The following is a 26,879-nucleotide window of genomic DNA, read 5'->3' as shown; positions in this document are numbered from 1 at the left end:
TACCCCAAAAAACACCGTAGCAAAACAAAGAAACAATGGAGCAATAGAATATTATCTCTGTTAGATTTCTACATTCAAGCTAGCAAAGACTTTTTTTGTGCGACCTCTTCTTCCCACACGCCCTCCCCTTGCTCAAATTAATAGGCAGTTGCAGTTCCTCATCAGCCAGTATCTCCTTCAGTTTTTCCAAATAGCTGCTCAGTGCCAGGGTTGTCAAGAAATTGAGTCATCACATCCTGGCAGCTGCTGCTTTCCTCTCGCACACTCGCTTATACAAAGGACATGTATGAATGTATTACATAAGCACTGATATAAAACAAGATGTACAGGGACATAAAGTACGCCATTTTTATAGTATGATAAACAAATAGCCCTTTCTGGATGTTAGCAGTTTATTTTTAGTGATAATGGAACAGTGTTGTAGAAACACAGACCCAGAGACAAAGCACGTCATTAGACACAAAGTCTAATGAAGACATAGGCATCTGCTCAGAAGAGCCCACAAAGTTCCCCCTGAAAATTAAACGAGTAGCTTATGACTTACTCTATCATTTATGCCCTTCAAACGTTGAAAGTTAAGGTAAATTTGATGTGAATTCTCGATTAAAATGTCTCTAAATCCTCTTCAAACTACCTCCACACATCAATGCAATGGCATTTATTTGTGCTCTGCTCACTCTTAACTTACCAGACAATAATAATCCTTTTTCTCCCTTTTTCTTGTAAAAAAAAAAAAATGTATTGGACAGTTGAGAAAGATTATTGTTCATATATTAAAAGAAAAATCCCCCAATTCAATTCACTCAGTCTTTGTGCACATAGTGTTCGGTGAGTACAGAAGCAGAAACAGCAAGTGTGCTTGTTTAAATCTTTATTGTCCCTGTGCGCATTATTGTACAACTCTGGGACTGTGCAGTAAAAAGACAGTCTTATCTGCGGTACTCTATGCAGTCACTCTCATAAGTAGAGGCGTATAAACGCTTACAATGACACACATACGCACAGCGGCACCATGTTACAGTACTATGTCCTTATCCCTGCTTTATCCCTGTCATCTGTGACAGTTAAACAATGTATCTGCTTGGGGCCCACCAGCAAGGATATAAATGGTTTCATTCCCAAAACACAGGGCTGTGAATTGTAAAGGGAGCAAATGGTCCAATATGATCTCGAAATGAAAGTGCACTCACTCAGAAGCGTTTCATTACACCGCTAAAATCGAACTCAACAACTCCATCACTTCTAATTCTTAAAAAATAGTATCACTGTAAAATAAATGGGCTAGTGTTCCATTACTATAGCATTTAATCTGAAATCTTATTATGAAATCTGGCTAGAAAGCAGGGTGACACTTAAAGTTGGTCTTTTTTTGATTTCGATCCCTGTAAATGAGGACAGTGTAGTAAGAGAGATGGATATGAGTTTAGTGAGAAGGCTGAAGAGGATGAGGACAGTCAGGAAGGTAGGAAGTGTTATATGGTGCAATTAGAGGGAAGACGATTAAAGACGCGGCGTGAAGAAGCGGACAGAGATTATATTCAGATTTCTGCCGTCTCATAAAATAGATGCATTGCGAGCCGATTTTATAAAATTAAAAAAACAGTGAAAATAAACACAGACAGAGCTGTATACTGTACATCAGCGTCCAGTAAAGCGCAAAAGATTAAAAACTCATCAAAAACAGTGGGCTGGAAAGTGAGGAGGCTGAGGGAAGAATGAATGAGACCACCTAATGAGATTGAATGTTTGTACAGCTGGGAGGCAGAGAGGATAGCGAGAGTAGAAGAGAGGGGGGGAAATAAAAGGCAATACAGAGTGTCAGGGAAAGAAAAAGGCTCTTACAGGCTAAATGACGCCTGATTCCCTGGATATTTGGGCTCCCTCTGGGGAACATATAGTTGTTGCCTGGCACTGACAATTTGAGAGGTTTCAGAAGGAAACAAAAAAAGACACTGAATAAGGTAGATGAACTTACAGGCTTTTCTCAGTGGTGCAGACTGAGTGACAGCCCTAAAAACCATCATTTAAACACAATCCCATAAAATCACCATTTTCAGTTTGCAGGCTGCTGATGCAGAAAGCAAACTGTTGCAGTCCTGAAATATATTAAATTCGCAAATATTCACATGAAAAAAAAAAAGTTTCTCAACACAGAGAAATATCGGTCCAACTCAAAAACCAACGCCGGGCACCCAAAAGCAGCAGAACAGGCAAAAATTGTTGGACAGGACCAATTTGAACACATGTAAGCTTTTAATAAACGACAATGCCAGATTTTCAACGGAGATAGCCAAAATTTATAAAGGACAGAATTTCAAATCTATCTTCAGTTTGGTGTTTGCCAGAAAGCCTGGTTGGAAATCTGCCTGTCACAATCCTGCTGGAATTGTCATCTGAAGTAAGAAAACAAATAAAAAAACCAATATGTACTACCTACTGTGCAGATTTTACTTTAGATTTCAGCAAATAAAAAGATGGAACGTGAAACTGGAGCTCTTTTTTTCTTCTTCTTCTTTTTTTTTTTTTTCACAAAAGCCACAAACATCTAACATCTTCAAGTGATGTATTTCCAAGACACATTGGTGGCGATGAGGATCAAAAGAAAGAGTCGAACCGAGTGACATACACGTGCGGCATAATAAAAATTCATTGAATCTACTCCACAGGCCGAAATGGATGGTGGCAGCGAGGCCATATTGCATCTGTGCAGATGGGGTCAGGGGTCATGTAAAGTTGTTTGAGAAGGCACTGCGCTTTCATGCATCATGTAGCAGATAAAGATTTTGGGGGCTGAGAGCGAGCCAGTGGAGGGTGGGGCCGGCTCACTGCAAACAACAGCAAACACTCTGCTTCCCTGAATTCACTACCAGCCTGTGTTTATGCTCAGGTTTCCAAACAGTAATTTGAGAGTTTGATAGATTTCATTTTTTAAAATAGGAATTTTTGTTATTTTATCACAATTGTGAGAATCTCATATGCAGCATTAATCCGCCTGCTTGTGAAAAGAGCTTTAGCAAACAAGGCGGAACCCCAAATCTTCAGCATTAGGATTGCAGTCAAATCATGTTCTATAATTTAATCAGCCTTTTTTAAAATGATATGATATAATATTATATTTTATTTTAGCCATGGTAGCACTATAGCTCTATTTAAATTCAGTGTTTGCCTTGCAGTCACTTGGCTATCCTGGACCAAACTGAAATATCTATTTAAAGTGCTTCATATGAAAGTAGTGTATGGACTTACTTTCCCAGGTAAGTACCCAGGACCAAGACTTGTTGAGGTCCTGGGTATCATTCACCTGTCTCTCCTCTCATGGATGGACTCCAGCTTCACTGTTTACTTCAGCTCTGTAGTCTCTGTGAGCTCAGCAGTGGTACACAACCCAGCTGTCCGTGTGCAGGTTCTGGTTGTAGGTGATGCAAGGGGATCCTCCAGCTGTAGCCTGAGATGGGGAAGCTGAGTTCTATCCACGGGAAGAACCTGAGATAAGATGGAGAAACGAGTTAGCCACTGGTTTTAGCTAGTGGATCAGTCGTTCTTCACAAGTACAAAAAAAAATAACAACTGTATTTCTATTTGATGGTTTCCCTGGGCATTCACGGTGCCCAAGGAATGAACCCCATTCGGTACATTTATGTTCCCCAAATGACTTCAGTAATTACAGTGAAAGCATTAATCACATTTTCACTTTGGTTTTTTGTACATATTGTCAAAATTAAGTACTTTCCCTCCAGTCTCTTAAGCCTTGACAGTAACAAAGATATATACAGTAAAATAAATACTATAACTGCTGAATAAAAAGCATATTGCTGTTCCAGACAAACCTCCACTGATGCTTTGATGCAAGGTTTCTGAAAGGCTTGAATATAGAAATACAAAAAATGGTAGCAGTTTATATGTTGACCAATTAAAGGACACAAATAATGTTTAATTAAAATATAACTTACATATACCAGTAATATATCAATATATATTTATATTTTGACTGAAGCTGTTCAGGGTAACTGCGAAAGAAAAACTATGCCACTGCTTTTTACTATTTTGAGAATGAAGCCTACTGCATTTACGCAGGAAAGGAGTGAGACAGAGAACCACTGGCATCTCAAGCTGCAAAGCCATTCGTTTGACTTCCTCACTTTTTTATTCAAATGGCCCTGACCTATTTGTTGTTTGATGCCAGCCCTTATTTCATATGATCAACCAACAAGCCGAGAGCGATTGTTCCTGCACAAATGGCATGGACTTGACATGGGCCCAAAAGCGTTCATATACCTCTCTGGCCTGAGGCCACAGTTTGTCATAACACAGGGAATTATGTATTATGCCTGCGCCTGGTGATGACATCACAATAGCAGGATGAAATATAAGCTCTGATATGGCCAGCTGATTGTGGAGAGCTGCGAGGGCTTTCATTAAAAACAGCATATCGCTCATAAAAAGATTAGAGCTGGACAGCTGTTTCCTGATAGTATGAGACTTCTGTAGTGGCTTCATCATAAGCAGGCACACCTGAAAAATATAAAATGCTCCAACGCTGTACGCACTATGTTGTTCTGCGGTGCAAACAAACAACAGCATAGACTAAGTAAGACGGAACATTTTTGAAATATCAATTATACTTTTAAGAAACATTTACCAGCACTGTCATGCTTGAAAATTACAGTATTAAATACAGAGTTCTGTCATTTAATAAGGATGTAAAATATAATCAGTGGCGAATGCAAACTACATTTATGTAAGTACTGAATGCCAAATTTATGTTCTATATGCATTTAGTCTTATATATCTAGGGGCCAATATTAAACCTTTTATTGTTTAATATTGTTTTGACAAGACTTAGAATACAAAAAAGACTATCATATGCATTTCACTGAATATAAATATGATAATTATGTCATGTTATGAAAAAATTAAAGTTTCTCATTCCATAATGGCTAAACATTATAGTTCATATCTATATGAAATACTGAAAAGGGCTTAAGTTGACACATATTAGTTAAACTTTGGTATCATCGCTCTAATTTAAATGTATCCACTTGGTCAATTATATCATAATTAAGCTGGCCGTGTGATGGACAGTGGTCTGTCTACAGTGTGCCCGCCTCTCACACTGTGACAGCTGGTCATCGACACATCCACCCAGCACCCAGAGGTGGGTAAGTGGTTGGCTCTTATATACTTAGAATGTTTCCTTAAAGCGACTCAAAACACACATAAATAAAAATATTGATGCTGCCCTATGTTGCAAGGTTGCCCACCACTGCTTTTAATAGACAGAGTGTTTAGCAATAACCCATTTTTATGTTTTGTGTTCTGAGTGCCAGCTAATATTAATGAATATTGATCACTATAGATCTCAGAAGCATTATTTGAGGATTAATCATCCTGTTATCAAAGTCAGACAGGCTGTTTATGCATGAATAGATCAGTGGTACCAAATTTGATAGTGAAACTTATTATAAGGGATTTTTGGGGGGCTAGAATTCCTGAGCTAAGATAAAGGTCAAATTTGACCCAGAATATTTCCCACTATTATTTATATTTAGCCAGAAGCTAAATATGAAAAGAAAAGAGAGGAAAAGAGACAGACGAATGTTTGTCCCATACTTGCTTTTAACGTGGTTCTCTTTTTGCCACTGCTTAATTCTGTACAACCTCCACGGTGAGCTGTACATAATAGAACAAATATGTTATGTGGCAATGCAGCAGACAAACAAGAGGAAAACAGCGAACGCTGATTGTTTAAGAATAAGGGAGGTGTACAGGTGCCATTTCTAATTTGGTGGGAGAAGTCGTAGGAGGACGGCCTTGAGGAGCACAAAGCAGCTGGAATCAGCCTCATAAACTCACACTACATCAAAGGCTTTTCTGCTTGCTTCATCAAAGGTGTCTTCATTGCTTGGCTCTCACTGTCTGCAAGCACACTGAGTGTGTCACTCTTGGTATGAGTTTCAGGAAATCTTGGCATGAAAGAAAAATTTACTCTTGCATCTTAGAAAAATGATATTCCTCTAACACAACAATGTTTACATAAGGAAATGAAAAATGAAAGAAGGCAGTCACATACTCATCCACGCTCCTGTGTTTTATTTTTCTTATGGATAAAGAAGAAATATCTCTGACTTTGTCAGGGGGAATGCAGTGGAATATGACATTTAAACATGAACGTGAGCAGTCAGTTCAGTCTCTGACAAGTGTGTTAGACATGAATGTAAATCACCTTCACATACGTTTTCCTTGTGCATGCAATAACAGGGTAACAAAAAGTACGCAGTGCGATAACAGCATCGCAGACACCACCTCAGATGAGCGCCGGTGGAGGTAAAGTACATTCTTTTACATTCTGGAGACAAAAATAAATCAGCTGGTTTCATCACAATGATCAAAACACTGTCCAGTTTAAAGTATGTCACAGTCAGCCAGCATTTTGAGTGGCTAAAGCACAACAGACATCTCAACCAAATATATTATATGCAAGCTTTGTTTCACCATTTTCACACTCTGGATAATGTCAGAACAACCAGCCATTGTCTGAAATTAGCCTTTGTAACATACTGCAAACCATAGGGAGTAGTCTGGTTCAGTCATACTGCTGAAAATAATCAGTTTTGTGTAGATATGGGCAGAGCATGCAAGAGGCAGGACATCTATTTCAGTTAATTCTAACCAACATGCTAGAATTGATCAACTTGTAAATATGCTGTACTGTATGTACGATTTTTCAGAGTGAGCTCTATCTCGTGATAATTTCTTATCCCAAGTGTGTACACAACAAAACTACTGCACAATGAAGGTGTTAATAGATGCATCAACTTCCTGTTTTTAGGTAAACATTGACTATTAACACTTCAATCAGCGTTTGTAACCTTTTTGTCCTAGCAGGTTTGGGCATCAAACAACCACAATTACAAAGATAAACTGAGAAAATGCGTCGGAAGAGAAGAATAAATTGCCTGTGCAGATAGTAGGAGACTGACCAAAACTGAGAACAATGATAAGGCATACAAAGTCAGAAGCCAGAGATGTGGCCATTACAGGTGTGCTCATCAGTGAGGGTAGCACATGTCGAATAGAGAAAAGAAAGTTCCCTCTGGAAGACAATGGCTTTGGACAGGCACACAATAGCTTCATTAGAGGGTTCACATTATCAGGTCATGGGAGATAAAGGGGAAATATCAGAGCAGACACATTCGAATGATGCCCGCCGCCAAAGCCTGCCAACTTGGCGCGTGTGAGCCTCAGCTGTGACGAAGGCTGATTTTTTTGTTTGTAATTTGATGCTCCTGAAGTTGGCAGTGATGGGGAAATGGTCAAATGAGTAGAGTGTGAAGGGGGAAAAAGGGGAGCGGATTAATGGTTACTCTATGGCGTTGTTACATTCCATCGTAATACCATCCTCCTTCATTGTCCTTTTATCAACTTCCTCTCACAGCCCTGATGGAAGGTTACAGGTTGTAAACAGCATAGCTGAAAACAGACCAGTTTGCGAAGGGGACAAAAGTTGCATTAACAAAACCAATTCCCCAGAACAAACAACCTTTTTTTATGTAATTTAGGGGAAATTTTATCTCTCTGATGAGTCCAAGTGCCATTTTTTACCCATAAGCGACAAAAAAAGACAAACAGCGAAGGATTACCAGCTGTCAGTGCCTTCGAAAATAATTAGACCAGGTGGAAACCCGCAAACATCACCATTAGCAGCCAACGTGAACCTTTTCTGTATTTGCACTAACCGCTAGCTATCGATCCCACAGATCAATCACTGCTGCTGGTGACCAGGCTCTTTGTCAGACTTGTTCACCAGTATCAAGGGAGCTGTCATACAACGCTTACAATCAATTAACAAAATAAGCCTCTTGACCCCCAGGAAGCGCTCCGCGAGCATTGTGAAGGAAAGCAATCTGACCCCTGCGGAGGAGGTGAGAGAGGAAACATCTCCAAAGATTGTCGCTTTTATTTTGTAGAAACCTGCGAGGGAGTAAAAAGAGTGGAAATGTGAAAGAGTGTGAAAAGATTTCCTGGCTCGGCTGCAAAAGAGTAGGTACGCAAAGCATGTCACCTCAAAATATATCGCCGTTATCTCTTACAGATCACTTCTCAAGGGAAAGATTTTACTACCTCGTAAACAATTTGCAGCAACTATACTTTGTCTTCTATTAGTATGATATGTTAAGTGCAACCTATGGGCATCATGACCAATGATGGACAACTCTCAGCCAGTTTTTGTGCATTAGTAGCTCAGCAATGCTACCACTTTAGCCCTTTCAGCACTTACTAATCAAAGGACAAAAAGACACTTTAGTAGTGAAATTCTTAAGATTGCTTTGGACTGATTTGTATGTCTAACCCAGGAACATTAAATCAAGCAAGGCTAGTGTATTAATGTTACTGCTACATTGCACTGGAAATTTAGTTTGCCAGGTTCTGAAGGTGACACCGTTAAGCAGATAAAACACCCCAACTGTGAATTCAGGCCAGTGGAGATACATCAGTGAAGTGTCCCCTAAACTCTGCCCAAGAATATCCCTAATTCCCCAGCTCACCTGCATTTCCACATTCTGACTTTTTCTCTTACGGGTTTTCGCTTCTTCTATATACTATATATGTCTGCATACAGTATCCTTCAGAGCACGCACACACACTCACAGGTGCCTTTCCCTTGAGCAGGAAACAGCCTACAAGGTTGCAGCCCCTCCATGGATGTGCCCATGTCATGGACAAAACGTATTCTAATTTCAGCCAAGTTCGCTGTCACCTGTGTGGTGGTAATAAATCTTGTCTGGTGACAAAAATAGATGCCCATTTTAAGTAGAAATTGACATTAAACAAAATCAGCAGATGAAGAAAGAATACCTTTTCTAAAAAGAATAGTGTGAGATGTTGAAAATTAGAATTAAGCAAATCAGGATCACAAGAAAAGGTGTGCCACAAGTCGTTAAGGAGGCAACAGTGCCTTTTAGGTTTGATGATTTTAACAGTGCCAGAGGTGGTTGGAGGTGGCAGGAATTTGCACAAAGCCTCTGCGCCAATGCCCTTAGAAAATCAGGCTCAATAAAAATAAACCGAGGCACGAGCGGTCTCCTGTGAAGTAACGGTCCTGAGATTGTCGGCAAAGTTTGACACATTACTTTCCAAACCGGTAATCTCCGATCGAGCAGGTCACGCTGCAGCTCTAAATTAGCTTTCACCTCAAACTGAGATCACACCAAAAGTCTCAACTCTGCAACATTTCTTTGTTTGAAGCTTTGTTATCATTCATGTGTATCCTTATTGGAGGTCATGTGCAACGGATAGCAGCGTTTTAGTGTGATAACAATACATAAATGGAGTCTGACAGTCCCATCTTCAAACTTTGCGAGACACACTCCATGCAAATGAGCCTTTAGTCATGTGTTATTTCAACTCTAAATTTTCAAGACAAATCTAGTTCTTGTTTTACATCACGTTTGACTTGGATAAAAAAAATATGTTTAGCAGCTATTCCTAGTGTGTTTCATCATCAAAGACTCCTTGCTGGGCTTTCTTCTTACCTCTTACCATTTCTACTAGACTTGCAACTATTCATCATTCACTCATTATACTGTATTTTATTCTGTAACATCTGTAATTTTTGCTATCTGTGGTCTGAGCCCAATCCCAAATTTTTACAGCTGGTACAAATATAAAACTTAACAATTTGTCCGTTAAAAGGAAATCCTGGAAGGAAACCGCTCCTCCTGATTTATTTATTATTTATGATTATACCTCAGTGGTCCTAACCGTTGAGTTGCCAGATTGTATGACACATTTATATACATGTGGAGGAAATTCTGAACTTATTCAAGGCCAACATGTTATCTCAGTCCTTTGGCTTCTTTTAATTGATCTTCAACTGGCATGTTATGTTGTCTCGTTTATAGTTTCTGATAACGATCTGATAGTGAAGTTCTTATTTCAGGCTTTTCATGGAATTGATTTTTATACATTCGAAATGATGCCTTTACATTTTTACCTTATATGCAGACGAGTTTCCAGCAAACATGTTTGTCTCGTCCCGGTGTCGCTTTGAACTCCAAAGCCATCTTTTTGCCCTTTTACTAACAGCGAGACACAGGTCCTCTCGCGTTGACTGAGTTATTACACCGCGAGCTACTTAGGAGGCGTGTGTGAAACAGCTACAAGTCAGTCTTAAGTGAAACCCCTCGAATGGTTCAATCAGTCGAGTTTATCATTCAGACAGCCTAATGCAGCAAGCCTTTCGCCATTTACTGTATTTGTCATCTATGATATTCATCTGGTTATAAATGGAGCTGTCATGATAATGCTATGAAGGATCACGCTAACCCCCATTTACCAATCTCTTCGTCAAATCCCAAAGGGTGGAGCTTTGATTACTCCAGCAATTAGCGATGTCAGCCTCCTCTATGAATTAAGTATTCAGGTTTGTGTTCTCTTGCTATGACTTGTTGATTAATTATAGATATTTAGTTAGGAAAGGAGACATTAATTATTAATCAAAATTGAATTATGTGGCATAATTAACCACAAAAACTTTTCTATTTTTTCCACCCCCCACCCATCTCCATATGCTTTTATTTATATAATCTCAGACTGTTTGTGACGCGTGACAAAACTGAAAAGGCTATGTGACCTTGGCTTATGTGAAAAGGCGCTGAAAGCATTAACAAGGTGCTAATAGCTTTTGTGGGAGTGTTTGCTGTACTGTCAGCAAGTTGGTGTAAGTGCTCAGCGTTAACGCTCACTTTCAAATCCAAAATCAATGGGCTCTTAGAAACCTGTTGTACTGATGCACTGGAAGACTCTATTCATCACCCGTTTATGGCTACATGCTATGAAGTGAGGTAATGGCATTTATGGGTATTTACAGGTGACATGTTGAGTCCTTAAATGTTATTTATTGTGTCTGTCACTCTGCTGCTATTGTAGCCCGTGTCCTTGCGCAGATGATATAACAAATATCTGCTCATATTGAAGTAAAGGTGTAATTTATTGCAAGGTCATCAGGGTCACTGTTGTGCTTTACTAGCAAACAACAGAATGTATCACAACCTTTTGTTGGAACAACAGGCCAGAGTTACTTCACCATGTAATTAGCACTGACTGACAGGCTATTAAATATGAAGTTTGTGACTGAAATGCTGTGAAATATTGATGTTGACCTGTTTGTTGCCGGGCAGATCTGCTGTTGTTGTCTTCATCACGCAATACCGGGAATGACCGACTCTGAACAAAGGGCTCCTTCGGTTGGTGAAACGTGACCTGCAAGTCTTTGTCAAATCTGATGCTGTATGGAAAGGTACGGCAACCAGCTGGTAAAACAAGTGTGAAACAAGGCTTCCACATTTCTTTTGCATCTGCGAAAAATAACTGCACCGGTAACTGCACTTTTAGCAGATTTCCAACTTTGTGATTGATGTAGTTGGTGTAGTTCCACACCATCAGCATAACGCTGTAAGGAGAACATAAGGAAGAAAGACTGTGGCATTAGTTGCAGTTTTGCTCAATTTCTGTGTGTATTGATGCATTTCATAGCACATTTCAGTAACCAAAGAGACTGTGATGAGATAAGGAGATTACTGCACTTATCATAATCACCACTGAACGCCTCTGAATTTGCATGAACATACAGTTTATTGCTTTGGGATAAGGCTTACAATAGCAGCAGCATATTTGTTCATAACCACAGGTAAATCTGAATGACAGCTGTAAAATGTAGCAGTTAATGGAATGCTAAATTCACTCACAATGCCTCAGGAAATGCAGATTCACCAAGCTTCTTTAGTTAATAAATTAAACGGATATCTGATAAAGCTTAGAGCACATGCACAAAAAACAACATTAAAGCACCTACATTCATATGGACCATAATGGAACAAAGCGATCGCTAATATGGATGTACTACATTTACATACACACACAGTCCTGTGATAGACTGTTGGCCTGTACAGGGTGGAGAACTTGAGACCCTGAATTGGATGAGCAGATGAAAATGGATGGATGGACATACTCAAGATAACCTACAGAAATGGAGAAGAAAGGTTATTTAAGTGATTTTGATTGTGACGTGGCTGTTTGGGACAGACAGTGGTCTGAGTATTTCCCAAACTGCTGATCTACTGGGATTTTCTCTCATAACCATCTCAAGGATTTACAGAGGTTGCTGTGTAAAGTTCCTACTGGAACATTCAGGAGTTGGAAACAGAATTTGGCATAAACAACATGAAAACTAACTCCATCATGACTTGCATCAATGGTTCAAGTTGCTGGTGGTGGTGTAATGGTGTGGCTGTTGTTCCTACCTCTTGTTGCTGACCATGTCCATCCTGTTCATGACCACAGTGTGCCCATCTTATGATGGTTGATCCCAGCAGAATAACACACTATGTCACAAAGCTCATTAAGAGGAGACCTTTAGTGCAATCTGCAGCTGCGATGCTACCAAAACCTCAGCTCGTTTATGAATGTGTGATCAAAAATTAAAGCAGTTTCTGTGTATATAAACTTCGTAGAAAAAGTGAGAACATTTGTGTTTGTTCAGGGATTTCTTTGTTGTAACAGTGCCTCTTGTAATAAATCTTAAACTGTTGGAAAGCCTGTTTATTTCCCCCTAAATGGTTCCACATTAGAAAGGAAAACGCATTTGTAGGTTGAGCAGGCAGGTAGGCAGAGTTGAATATATGGGCTGGAGCAATGAAAACCTTGACAAATCTGGTCTGGAACTGAAAACTATCCTCCAAGATGACAATGCTCGCCACACAGAGTCTGGTTTCACAGAGACTATCTGCAAAATCTGGGAGTGGAGAGGATGGACTGACTTCAACCACGCTGAACATTGTGGGATCAGTTTGCCAGGTGACCCACACATCCACATTGGCTGACTTGTGACGAATACTGTTTGAAGAATAGGATTCCATCCCACAACAGTCTACGACCAAGATGGTGACAAACATGAGGAGAAGGTGCTCTCTCTCCATATGCGTGTGTCTGTGTTGTCAGGCTAGAATACATTGAAATTAAAACTTCTTTTTTTTTTACTATATAACATCAGACAGCTAAATTAACTGACTAGAAGCGCCTCCATTACTGCAAATCTTGGTAATGAAAGATATTGCATTTATCCATTCATATCTTTCTGTTTTTTATGCATAAAGTAGCTACAAATCACCCACGCTGCCATACTCCCATAAAGCACAATATTTCCTGAAAAGACCAAGTTTTGTCTTTGAAACTGTCTGAGATAGATATACCCTCTCTGTAATGAAAATGTTCGGTCAAGCCAATTAAAGCCAAGCCATTTTGTCTTTGTGTCTTCCCTTCCTCCACAATTAATTAAACATGGTCATAAAAGGAATATTCTCGTGGTCTGAATAGCTGAAACAGGCCTCCAGTGGTCATGCACTAAGGTTCAATTACTATGTTGTCAATGGGCCTATTATGTGAGAATAAGGTTTGAGCTTGTTCCCTTTTGCAAATGTCTTTGTGCGATAAAATTATGAATGCTGCATGAAAATGACTGACTCCAGTGAATGTTACAAGACGTGGATATGAATAGTACTGAAACCTTTTCAGTGTTTTCCCATTTTAATAATCGGATCTTGCTGCACATTCTAACAGAGATGTGCCTTTTTCTCCGTCTCATTCATTAATCACATATTTCTGTTTAACTTTTTGTTCTTTTATTCTGTTGTATTTTGTTGTTACTGGACTGTGCAGGTAATGTGGGATAGCATATTATAGTTTACTTTTTTAATTGCCACAAGAAAAGGAGGTTAAAATACAAAAATTAATCTCCCACGTCAAATAACAGCATTTAACTAATACCATTATTTCTAGATTATTTACGCTGAAACTACATTGCAATATTCTGAATGTGCCAATAAAATAGGATGAGCTTTGTTATAAACTACATGACAGAACATAGCCCTATAAAGTATTATTGTGATATATCACTTAAACTACTCTGAATGTGAGCAATCTTATCAAAAACTCCTAAAGATGCACAATTAAGTGGTACTGTGTGCGTGTGTAAATCCAATATTTGGGATCTACAACAAAACTAGATGGAAACTCTGAACTTTTTTTAGGTGCCACCTATTTAGTATAGCTCATTGTTTAACACTATGACATGGGTTTAACTAATGGCAAACCCACATGAGATTTCAGGATACCCGAGTAATGCATTTTTCATGATTGAGGATATAAGAAGTGTCCTTGAATGTGGATGTGTCACACTAAGGGCTGAGTTAGTCATCCCGCCCAATGAGCCAGAGCATCTACTGATGGATCGGTGATATTTTTGGCTTTTGTCACAAAGTCTGTCTTTTGAAATTGTACCCATCTTTAATTTAAACATCTGACACAACTCATATAACCTACAGTGGTACTTAGTTATAACAGTAATAGCATAATGCCTTGAAATGAAGTAGAAACATTAAAAAAAAAAAGAGCATTCATCTTATGTAGGAACCCGAGTCCCATTGTTAAGCTTTTGATGCCTTTTGCATTTCTAGATAGAGCAGTGCAGACGCTAACTTATCACCTTTTAATTTTAATAATAAGCATCAGGTGCCCTACGTGGACAGCAGTGCAGACCTCCTAGTTTCACCACAGGGCTACTTATTATTATTAACATCATTTGTCTCGATCTCTTGCTGGTTCAACAGACACTGTGAGGATGACATGTTAATAAATGACCCTGGGTACCTCTTTGGCATAGGTCTGTTCCTCACCTGCCCCTTCAGCCTCATCAGCAATACACATGCGCACGTGCATAGACAGTAGACTCACAAACATTCAATCCCCAACGGGAAGAGCGGGTGGTGATTTGTTTTCCTGAAGGTCCCTACTCTGTCTATTGTTGTTTGTAGTGAAGGGGACAAATTCAATTCATTCTTATGACAAGAACGCTGTGATACACAAGGATAAAGAGAGAGAAGGGGGGTAAAGGTAGGAAGATGTGACTGTCCAGGTGGAAACAAAAAAAGAAAATGGGGAAAAACACAAATATTTCCAGCAAAACAAAGTAGAGCACAATAGTTGAGCAGTTGTACTTGTGAGATGTGATGTGAAAAAATGGTGCATCTGCTTTTTTTCTGCCTTTCTGATTTAAACTTTCAACAATCAATACCACCATTTAGATTAAACTTGATTGTCAACCTCTCCCGCAATTTCTAGCAATCGAGCATAGACTTTACTACTACGACTGACTTCAAAGCACAGAAATCTAAATTTGCCCTGACAATTGTTAAATGTGATACTTATATAGAACCTTTTCTACTCTAATTGAATAGTTTCTACTACAAACTTAAATATTTTCATGAGATTAATTTCTTGTTATTGCTTTTGTCTACAATCTTGCCTCAAAAGGCAGCAGTTGCTTTCAATGTAATGTTTATATCTGTAGCTAGCACTAGCTAGCTCTGCCAACTGCTAACTAAGCTCTCAATACCTCAAAAAGTTGAATCTGTTCATCCGGACGTGGCGTTTTCAATGGGAGAAACGTTTTGTCACTCATCCAAGTCCCCTCACAGCTATTGTTCATTCAGTGGGCTGGTTTCAGTTATTGTGCAACTGTATTGTTTATGAGGTCGGGGAAACCTGCAGTCCGCTGAGGCTGTAGAAGTGACTTGGATGAGTGACGAAACATTTCTCCCATTGAAAATGCTGTGACCAGATGAACAGAATCAACCTCTTAGGATTTACTTACCTGGACAATTGAGCATGCATCAAGACTGTCAGGGTCCTGGGTCTCCTGACCCAGCGTTTTAGTTCTTTGTGATTTTTGTATTATTGTACTTGGTGTGAGTTTCTAGTTTCGATCCCTTGCCCTTCATGTTTCTCTATGTCCCCTCTGTTCTGTGTAAGTCTGTGTCTGCATGTTTGAGTTCCCCTCTGTGCCTCTCGGTTCTTAGAGTCCTCTGCCTTATGGTTTATGTCTCTGTGTTTCTTAGTTGCTGTCTCCACTGTGTCAAGTTCGCGTCTCTGTGTGATCCTTCCTGTTTTACTTTGAAGGTCCGTGTCTTATGTGAATGTGTCCTGCCTTGCTTGTCTCGTCAGTTCTAATTTCCCCCAGCTGTGCTCTCCTTCTGTGTCTCATTCTCCTCATTACTTCCCAGTGTATTTAGACCCTGTGTTTCTCTGTGTCAGTGTTGCGTCGTACCCTCAACAAGCTGTGTGTGTTTTGCCTCCGTGTTACCAGTGTTTTGTTTCCAGTTCCAGTTCAGTGTTTTCTGCTTCAGTGTTTTAGTCCACCAGCGTTTTTGTTTGTCTTTTGATGCCTTTAGTTAGTAAGAGGGTTTCCAGCAATAAAGCTGTGCTTTAAGTTGAACTTCTGTGTCTGAGTCCTGCATTTTGGATCCACCACTCCTGCTTGCACGCCTGCCACACAGCCAACCATGACAAAGACATAAGCTCTCAAGAATTTGAATGTTTCTGAATACGTTGTTTTACACCACAGGCAGCGGACATATTTTAAAACCATTAAATAGTTGGGGAAACATTCACTTTGTCTGAATAAAGGATGCCAAAAGTTAAAACAAAACAAAAAATAGAGCATCAAATTTTCAGTTGTACTTAAAGTAGATGTAAACTCTCAGGGTGGGTTTTGGATTGCGCAGCTTGAAATTTCCTGGACTAGTCTGGATGAGTAATCTTACATTAAAAGACAGATATACAACAAAATATTAAAGGTCTGCCATGGCAGAAAGTAAAAAACTTGGCCCTTGAAGTGGCTCATCATTCGCTGTTTAGACTTTGGATTTAATACATGTTCACTAAGAAGGAATCACATGCACTTATACAGACATCTGAAAACACATCACAAACTGCAATACAATGATTGCATGAAGGCCAGGAAAAACAGTGCAGTGGTTGCTAAGCTGAATCATCCAACAACAACTTAGATGTCCATAAAAACAAGCCTGTACAGCTGCTCACTGTATGCATGCAGTTCACAAAGACGCACTGAAGTTGCCAACACAATTGTATTCCACTTGGCCAAAGATAAATATAAAATAAACACACTGAGTAATGAAGGCCTGAAGAAACACACTGGACAAAAGATCTGGTCTACCCTTTTTATCTAAAGTGACAAAACCTGAGCTGTACACAAGACATTGCAGGGGAAAGGTAGGGGGTGATTCAGTACTTGGCTAAAGTTTTCATCACATCCATCATGCAGGTACAATGAATAATGTGAAAGACTTTTATTTAGCTGAAAAAACATATTTTTCTGCAAGTGAATTTTAATTAACAGAAATGAAGCACATTGCAAAGGTGAAAGCAGTCCCCTGTGAATTAAATTTTGTGTCACATTTTGGTGCAACTTTTCAATTAAAAATCTTTTCAGATTTTCCTAAATTAATTTATTACGGAGCACCTATTTTATTTCTCTACAAATATTTGTGCATTAGTGGGAATGGTACACAACATAGATGTGAATCCAGTGTTATGTATACGTAAAAGTGGGCCGACAACATTTTATCAGTACAACGAAAAAAAATAATCGTGACAAAAAATTGGGATCTCAATACTGATTGAATTTTGGCCATGCAGCACTGTAAATGACGATGATTAAGCTGTATGCTCGTTTATATCATGTAAGTTGCCAAACCGAAGCGGTGTGGGCAGCTAATCTCTGCGCAGACACACTAGTTCGATGCTGAATTAGCTGATCTAACTTCAGCTCTCCTTTCTGCAAAGACACTATAAAGAGCAAAACCTTAAAAACACACAAGAATAAATAACAGATCGCAAACTCTTCAGTTGTGAATATTGGAGAGTCGTTGTCTTTGGTGGACATGATAGTTGTTTCAAATGGTCTGTGATTGGAAAGAGGTGCTGGAGAACAAATGTGCATGCACCATCTACAGAGTGCAAGAATGTAAAAACTAACCTAGTAAAAACACAAAGCAGTGTCACTAAAATCATTTCACACTTTACTGCTTTCATGTTGGTTATTATAAAAAGTTAGTTAAGAAAATAACTTTACTGTCATCAAACTTATTTCACACATCAGCATTGTGATGAATATACACTAATTAGACTGGGAAAAAGCACCTCACATCCCATCCCGCCCCCAAGTAACTAGATTAACAAATAAGTTATTAATTCTTTAAAAAAAAAAAAAAAACAGATTTTGAAAGCCAAGTGTTGGCAGGTGTGGAAGTCTTTCAAGTCGTACCTATGAAAAACTCTTCCGATGCCTTCCTTGTGAACTGTTACATTAATAACCCTGCACTCGTATTCAAATGTTCTGTCGAGACCTAAAGAAAGATTGAGTGCCTTTGCCATTGTGAGGCTAAGATTGAAGACATGTCCCACTGACATTGTTAAAAGTTTATGAAAATATATGAATCCTCAAATGTCACTGGCTGCTAGAGCTCCCAACTTCTACATAGTTTTAGTACAGAATCAGTCTTTTAATCAAAATGATGGAATACTAGTGGGGTGGATTCAGGGATGTGAATAAAACAAGTAGTCGAGGGTCGATGTAGAGTGTGTGCCTGTTTCTCTTGATAGCGGTGCGGGTCAAACAATAGATCTTACTACACACACACACACAATACAAAGAGATGTCTGATTCTGCTCGTGGCTTATGTGCATATGTAGGGACCAGATTTTCAAATTAGCATGATATGGTTCTGACAGAGCGTCAACCCTCTGTCAAATAAAGACATATGGTGTCACATCTGCATGCAAAGCCTTGCATATGCTGCACACATCACATCCCTTTAACCTGTGAGCATAAACATGAGGGTAACTAAATGGTAACGTCTACGGCGTTTGCATTCACAGTGAGTAAACACTTTGAATTCCTATTATTCAGCAAATCTCATCATAAAGGATTAAAATGAAAAATAAGGATTTAGGAGGTTTATCTAATTATTTAAAAAGATAAATTCCTATTAGTTATCAGCTCTGTGTTCTGACTTTTATAACGGATGCAGGCTTATCGAACTTTTGTGATAAATCCAGGTACAACCTAAGGGTGGGAAAACAAATTGTACCATTTATACATAAATTATTTTTAAGGACCATTGATTTAATAAAGTCCCACAAACTGCTTTAGATACAGTGAGTTTAAATCTGCAGGATTACACCCTTTGTTTAAACGCTTTTGAGGTAAATGGCTAAGCTAAACTCTGTATCTTGTGTCTCACTGAGCGAACACACATTCTCTCCCTATAATAAGCAAAACACAGGAGAGCCTTTACCCACAGGATCCAAAGGAGTCTGATGCCAACCATCACCGGAGAGCCCAAAAGTTCGCCTGCTCTTTCCAAGCCTGAAGGGTGAGCTGCTTTGGCAGCACAAGGGCAACCTGCCCAATATTGGGCAGGTGGTTTTAATGTTGATTAGCATAAGTACACAATTACATTGGGATGAAGTTTATGTTGTGTGTTGTATCCCAATGAGATCATATTCGAGCTTCACTGAGTTTTACAGATTTTTGATGGGGATATAGTGAGGAATGTAGCTTTAAGGCATCTTATTTTTAAATCCTATGACTTGCTGATGATACAACTAAAATAGTGAGGTTGTTTACACTAAGCATTGAGTGGGTACACAACTTCAATCTCTGGAGACATACAGAAGGAGTAGAAGTGAATCTAAAACCCAAAGTTACCAGGTGGACGTATTGTGGCTCGCAGTCTGTTGGGAGCTCGTGATATGGAGCTCTATTGTTGGACTGGGAGAATGATTGAGTGCCGCGGGCCTACAGCAGTTGTCCTGTCTGTTCTGTTGCCACTCTATTCCATCATAGGCACTTTTGGCCTTAAGGGAGTCTCCAGAGAAAATGGGTGCTGACCTTGTGCACCTGTGCTTTCCTCGATCCTGTGGGAGGCTCACTAACCCAGGAGTTTGCAGTTTCTGTCCTCTACTTGTTTCTTTTAATTCAGATTGTAATTGAGAGCAAGGACAAAGCGTTTTTATAGAGAGCTCGCTCCACTTTTAGAAATGAAGAGAGGGGGCTTTCCAGGGGGGATGCAAATCCAGGCACGTTAAAAAGCTGACGCGTCTTTCTTAAGCTTCATTGTGACTGCGAATAAATCTAGTGTTTCATCACATCCTTTTTCAAGCTTTCATTATAGTGTGGGTGTTCTTGATGAGTTGCAAACTGGAAATTATCCAGAGTCGGAGCATCACCATGAAATGTCAGTCCATTATGGCCTGTCACTCAGTGCAGACAGATAAATTACTTTGCTGTCAATCTGGCCATCAAATTAAACAAACTGTAAGTTTAATCAATCGCAAACCGGAAGATGGTAAATTAATAAATAAATAAAAATAATAAAAAGTCTTTGATTTTTTTTGCCAGGGTCTGAGAACATCAGATGTTTGATGCATTTTTTTTTAACACTCAGCTCCTTTATAACTGCCCTCATTTGAATGCAATGGTACTCAATTAGAGGGACAAAGAAGGGAGTAATTGCAGATTAAAAACTAGAATGCTATATGTAATCACATGGATCAAAACACAATTAGAACTTCATCTCAACCTGTTATAGCACGCTGACGAGCACCCCCCCATCCTTTGCTCATCTTAATACTTTAAATCATATAAGGGACGGTCGTTTGCCGATGGACAGATGAAAACACCTCTTGCGCCCAACAGTAAATTAATCGCACTAATTATTCACCACGAGGAGACATTTAATGCAAGCCTTTGGAGAAACGAAAGCTGGGCACTCAAATCCTCTCATTTGTAATTGGCTGTCTACTTCAATAATTGATTGGAACAAATGTGAAATGGATGAGAGGGTCTAAGTGTTCTCCATCACATGCTTTCTGGTTCAGCGAGTTCACAGGCGACTGCTTAAAAAGGAGTCCCACTGCACAGATTTACCTGATTTTTTTTTCCTTTTTGATTTTTTTATGATCTGATTCAGCATGTAAGTGGAGGTAGCAGCAACGAGTCCTTTGCTTAATAAAGGCTTTCAAAAGACAGTTTGCCCTGATGTACGCGGGTAATGCTGTAGGCACTGAAGTCAAATGCCATCAATACAGAGACAATAAAACAGTCTATTATTGTAGCGCTAGACTAGACATTAAGGCTCTCATTTTCACAAGCTTGTCGTAAGCTACTCTCCCACATCCCCACATACCTTATCAACTACAATTGACTCTGTGCACCTTTGAAGCAATAAAATCACCTTAAAATATGCAAATTACTCATCTTATTTCTTTTATTGTTTCTGGAAAACAGAGAAAGCAATTAGCAAGAATAACCTTGCTAATGTTTTGTATAATCAGTAGCATCCTGATGCTATTTTAGGGTACTATACAATCATAGGTGGTTAGCACTGTGGCCTCCCAGCAAGAATGTCCTGGGTTTGAAAGCACCAGTCCAGCTGGGGCTTCTCTGTATGGAGTTCTCCCCATGTGGGTGTGCTTTCAGAGTACTCCTGTTTCCTCCAGCAGTTCAAAGATTAGGTTAAAATTGGTGATTTATGGCCATAGATGTGAATGGTCGTCTGTCTCTTTCTGTTAGCCATGTGATATATCAACAATCTGTCCCTCGACAGTCTCGCCCTATGATAGCTGAGATGGGCTCCAGCGCCCGCAAACCCTGAATTGCACAAGCGGATGGATGGATGGCAATCAAAAAAGGGTTACTCCCCCTTATTTAGAGGTGTTAATGCATAAATACTTTCAGCAGGAATAGCAGAGCTACCCTACACGAATGCTCGGCTGCGGAGCCTTGAATAAACTCTTAGTTGGTGAGATTAGATTCCTATTTGCTACACCCATTTTTGTGTGTATGTGCCTGCGTGTCTGTTTTTTCCATTTGTGTCAAGACGTCTTTACGACCATGGAAGATGAAGACATGAAATGAAATCCAACATGCCCAGTGGGGCCCTGAGGCAGAAAAATGAATCAATGACGCTAAGCAACAACGCTTAAGGGGGCATGTGGGATGTTGTTCTCCTTTCACTGTCTTGTTGAAGACAACAAAAACACATTGCTACAATGTGCAGCAAAAACACAAGCAGATTCGCATAATATGCATTCGCATAGTTTAATTGCAGTAATACGCAAAAAATATGGGGAGTTTGATATAATAATTTAACATTGTGAAATTAGGAAAAAAAGAAAACATGCTTTTATTTTGGGAGTAATATTTTTGGTAGGTAGGTGACATTTTTATTTATTAACAACATTGGGTCATAACTTTTCTGCTTCGTGTATCTTAAAAACAAAGCGGTATCTAGTATTAAACATTAGTCATTAGATTAATATGATTTATATTAATCAACTGTTAAATTTCTGATTAATCTTATAGGACTTATATATATATATATATATATATATATATATATATATATATATATATATATATATATATATATATATAATTTAGTTTTGTATTTTTTCATAATGCTCCTGTTTTCTTTACTGCAGTGGATTTTCATCCCTTTCGAGCTCAAACTCACTCCATATTCATGTCAATAATTAAAAGAGAGCCTGTGGTCAAAAAGATCCAGTTAGAGGAAGTAAAAGTTCTAAAAAGGCTTCTTTAGATGTACCTACAGGGAGTTTGCCCTCCGTCGTTCTCCCCATGGCTTTCATGATGGTTTATCCGAGGCACTTCACTTCACTGCCATCTACAACACCTCTTCCTGTCTGCACCCACAGACCTTCCGTGTTTGGGGCTGTTGCTTATCCTTGTAAGATGGTGAATTCATAGTGAAATAAACCCGTTCTGTGGCTTGACCCTTTCTTTCTCACCATATTGAAGAGTTCAGTAATTCACATACATCCAACGAATACATGATGTCTCCGAAGTTAACGAGTAATCATGTTATATAACTGTATTATTGCGATTAGGGCTTTTGCAATAACTGTGAATGATTACCATCTCCTATCAGTTGTCCCGTGACCTCAAATTATTTCTGTGACCTTTATGTAGTCCTTACTCGGTGTCCAAAAACACAGATTTAAATTTTGAATGACGCAGACTGACTTCTTCCGGGCCAAAGACTATCTTGCACATGTCGTCTTAGTTCTATTTCTGCTCTCGCTCGCCTCTCACTGTACAAGAGGACAAGATCCTGTCACAATAAAACCTGATGGGAAAGAGAAAGCAGGTGCTGAAATGATCCCCTTTCATGCTGAATAATTACACCAACACCCATCCACCTCCCACCACTAGTTCCTCAGCAAATCCTCCCCACAAACCTCTGCTGTTGCTTGCTGTAGTGGGTCCCATCCACCTGCCAAGGGCTAAACACTAGTCCATCCATCACTGCACCACTTGACAAATACATTCCATAATAGAAGTTTATTTTTTATGGGAGGCTGAATCAGAGGCCTTCCCATGCATACAAAAATGTGTCAAAGTTATTTATGGGACCTGCTGAGAGGCACAATATGTCATATCAAACTCCTATTTTCCCTTTCCTACCACCACAACGCCTGTCAATATCACTGCAGCTATCAATAATGTGGAACACCGGCAGAGATAAAGCCCCATGGAGCTGCGGGTCAGATGGAAGAACATCCTCCCCTGCTGCTTAAGGAACACACACATGCACGTGTTGTGGCAAAGTCGCACGAAGATGGCAGATTTCTTTGAACGTGCTAAATTCACTCATACAGAGCATGTGAACTGCACACACTGACTGCTATGATGTTACCAACTGAAACCAAAAAACTATAAAAGTGAGATAATCTGATTCGGTGTAATTAATGGATTAAAGGTTAAAGTCAGCACGCTAAACACGATTAGTGAGCAGGTTTGAATCACAAATAAGAGCAATAATTCTCCAGACTTTGGATTTGACAGCACACTGGACCAAGGATTTAAAACAGGTAGATTTTAAATTTCGAAAGCGAGATTTATCATTAATGATGTAATGTGTACGTATAGAAAAGCAAAAGAAACAAAAAAATTAACATAATTATATTGCTTACACTACATTACTTCATCTTGAAGTTATATAAAAATATGTTTTTAATTAATTTAAAGAACATTTTATTGTAGTTTTGTATTTTCTAATACCTTTCTGTAGAATTTCTTGTTTCACTTTAGCATTTATCATTTGAAAACATTTAGTTTTAGTTTAATTTTTACTACTTTCACTGTTAGTTTTAGTCCTTTTTTTATTAATATTGTATGGAGGGCATATGAAAGAATAAGTAAAATCAGTACAGCTATTGCAAAAAAACACAGAACATTTTAAAAGCAGTTTACTCACAGTCCTGTAGACATTCAGAGTCTCAATAAATATACTCATCAATGCCTCATCAAAACAGTTGTAATGAAGATTTTACCAGTCTAACAAATACTAAATCTAATAAGTTTTTAGTTTTCATTTTTACTTTAGTTGGCGTTTTTTTTTAATATCTAGTTTTAGTTGTTAGTTTAGTTTAATTAACTATAACAACCATGGTTCAGACTAAACTAACATCACTGCAGCATTTTAAAACTTTGTTTAACTCTCTGTCAGCATGCTCTGAATAAAATGTTTTGTTTTTTTTTATTTACTGACAACAGACAATAATTTAAACTTTGGAGCATCTTTTACTTTTCATACAGTCGGGTGTAGTCATAGCATTTCCTGCAATCGCAAAGACAAATCCTTCCCTATTCCTTGTAAATGTGACCATAGGGCTTATAACAACCATAATAATTAATCACACGTGGACTAATCTTAACAAGGTAAAACTAACTATTTAGATCCAACGTGTGCAAGAATATTAGCCTTAGATCAAAAGTTACACAAATAATGGCAGCTGGCAGAGCTGCAAAGAGCCACATTTGCCAAGAACACAATGGAATTCAATGCATTGACAACCTCATCTGTCTCAAGGTGTCCAAGTAAATTCATCCGCTAATGCACACTCCAATTGCATTCCCAATTCAAGTTGAGCAACGTATTAATTGAAATCGAACACTGTGTACCATTTCACCTTGGACGCTTTATGTTAACAGCAAGGTCCAATAGTGTCACTATGTTAATGATACTACTAGATCACTAATGAACAGCTTTGCTGAGCTTGGTGGAACAGGGAACAGGCTTAAGGGAGTAAAACAGGAAACGGTGGGAGATCCAAATGTTTTTGTTTACCGCCAAAACGTTAGCAGGAATAATAAATCGGTGTAGAAATCACAGAGTTAACTGGTGATGCTGCAATATCACAATATGTTGCCCTCGGTAACAACTACATCACAATGCTGTGATTCTTTCAACATAATGAACCATCACATCTTTATAACTGAGGTAACATTAACCAAGAAAGGCAATAAAGCAGGCATTATATATTTGTTTATTGCACTTTGGTGTCAGCGAGTGTGTGTACGTGTGTGTGTTAATTCATTAATTAATTCAATATTATTAACATGTCAATGCAGTTAATTAGAGATCTCATTTACTCTTTTTCTGAAATTTCAAAACGGTGGGGAAATCCATCGACAATGTAATTCATATTGACCATGTAGGAAGCTAAACGATATGCTGCCACATTCATTTTTTCCCCATCTTCAATATTGGATACACAGTGAGGGAAATCCTACCGATATTATGTGCTGCACATTCGCAGGTGTCTCTTCTTGTATTAAGCAGGACACATTTTCTCATATGGTGCTATGGAGTAATGAATTTAAAGATGATTAAATGATTTTAACATTGTCCTGAAATATTATTTAATTAATGTAACACTGTTATGGGTCCCTAAAGAAGATGATCAAGGAATAAGAGGTATGTGACTCATTCTCTAAGCTTTTACATGTTACATGTTGCTCTGCTTTGTTGCTGCAGAAAAATTCTTCTTTAAAAAAAATATAAAACTACAAAATACCGGGATGCTATATGTTAACACGGTATAAGCAAAAACAAAATGCAATTGTTGTTCCTTCTGATTTACTCAAAGCACACACTTTATGGAAATATTTTCCTAAATTCACATACAGCCCCTTTTGGCAAACAACTGTGCATCATTTGACATACGGTTGGGTTTGATTTTCACTCTATTCTAGTGGAAAGTTGCGGAGTGAGCTTCTGGGAATGACTGCTTTTCCACACAGGGCCTGAGGCCTGTCAGTCATCTTGACAGACATGTCCTTTCATTGTGGAAAAAAAAAAAACCAAATAGGGTCCCCAGATAAAAGCTGACAAACCAATCAAAAACATAGACATCAACATAGACTCTTCAACTTGAGAACTGTCAGTCACAGTGATTGGCAAGCTTTACAGGTGACTCCTTGCCAGCCAGCAAAAGGAATGTCTGCTTCAGATCATAATTCCTGAGAAAGAAAAAGCAACTGGTTTTCTCTTCTGATGTTTTTAATGACTCATTTTCAGTTAAAAGTTTAAGATGTGCAGAAGTCAAAATTTAAATTTGCGGACCCTACTGTGGTCATGAATAAAATCACGTGCATAATCACCTTAATTAATGCAACCACTGCGTCTTCACTCTAAAAAAAACTATGTAGATAAAAGCACTTAAGATGTGAAGGGAACTAAGGAGTTAGCCCTATGGGCAGTGAGCCAACATAATCCACTGTGAAAATGTTGAACTGCTAGTCAAAAGAAGATAACATTAGTTTCCAAATTAAAAGCTCACCCGAAGTTCAATTCTTACACCTTACAGAAATGTGAATGAGCTATGGCCTTTGTGACGCTTTCTCTCTGTAATAACATCCGAGTGGCTTACATGGCATATTAATTAGATCACTGGGAGTTAAATGTAGATCTCTTTGTACATACTGCTTAAACATACTTCTTTAAACTGCCCGGACTAATTTCTTTCTGCACTTTGATCCCTAACAACTTGTAGGACGTGCCGAAGGATATCTAATAGGAGTGCAGAGATACTAGGTATGTTTCTGAATGTGGTTCCATGCTTCTGTGTCTCTATGATGAAAAATATGT

At 38.7% G+C, this 26,879-nt stretch overlaps 1 protein-coding gene across 3 annotated transcripts in view; it reads right to left on the bottom strand.

The window, feature by feature from the left end:
• The window catches only part of LOC146643770 (teashirt homolog 1-like), a 173,715-nt gene that overhangs the window by 74,425 nt on the left and 72,411 nt on the right, over positions 1 to 26,879 (bottom strand). For all 3 annotated transcript variants that reach the window (XM_085395898.1, XM_085395897.1, XM_085395899.1), the window contains one exon: positions 3,247 to 3,483. The gene's annotated coding sequence lies outside the window, so the exon portion shown is untranslated. The remainder of the gene's footprint in view (positions 1 to 3,246; positions 3,484 to 26,879) is intronic.

The sequence above is a fragment of the Rhamphochromis longiceps genome, linkage group LG22 (assembly GCF_057381845.1).
Source record: "Rhamphochromis longiceps isolate RC_006_pf linkage group LG22, R_longiceps_female_GT1.1, whole genome shotgun sequence".
Taxonomy (NCBI): domain Eukaryota; kingdom Metazoa; phylum Chordata; class Actinopteri; order Cichliformes; family Cichlidae; genus Rhamphochromis; species Rhamphochromis longiceps.
Note: the sequence above shows the minus strand (reverse complement) of the source record. Positions and strands in the feature narration are given on the sequence as shown.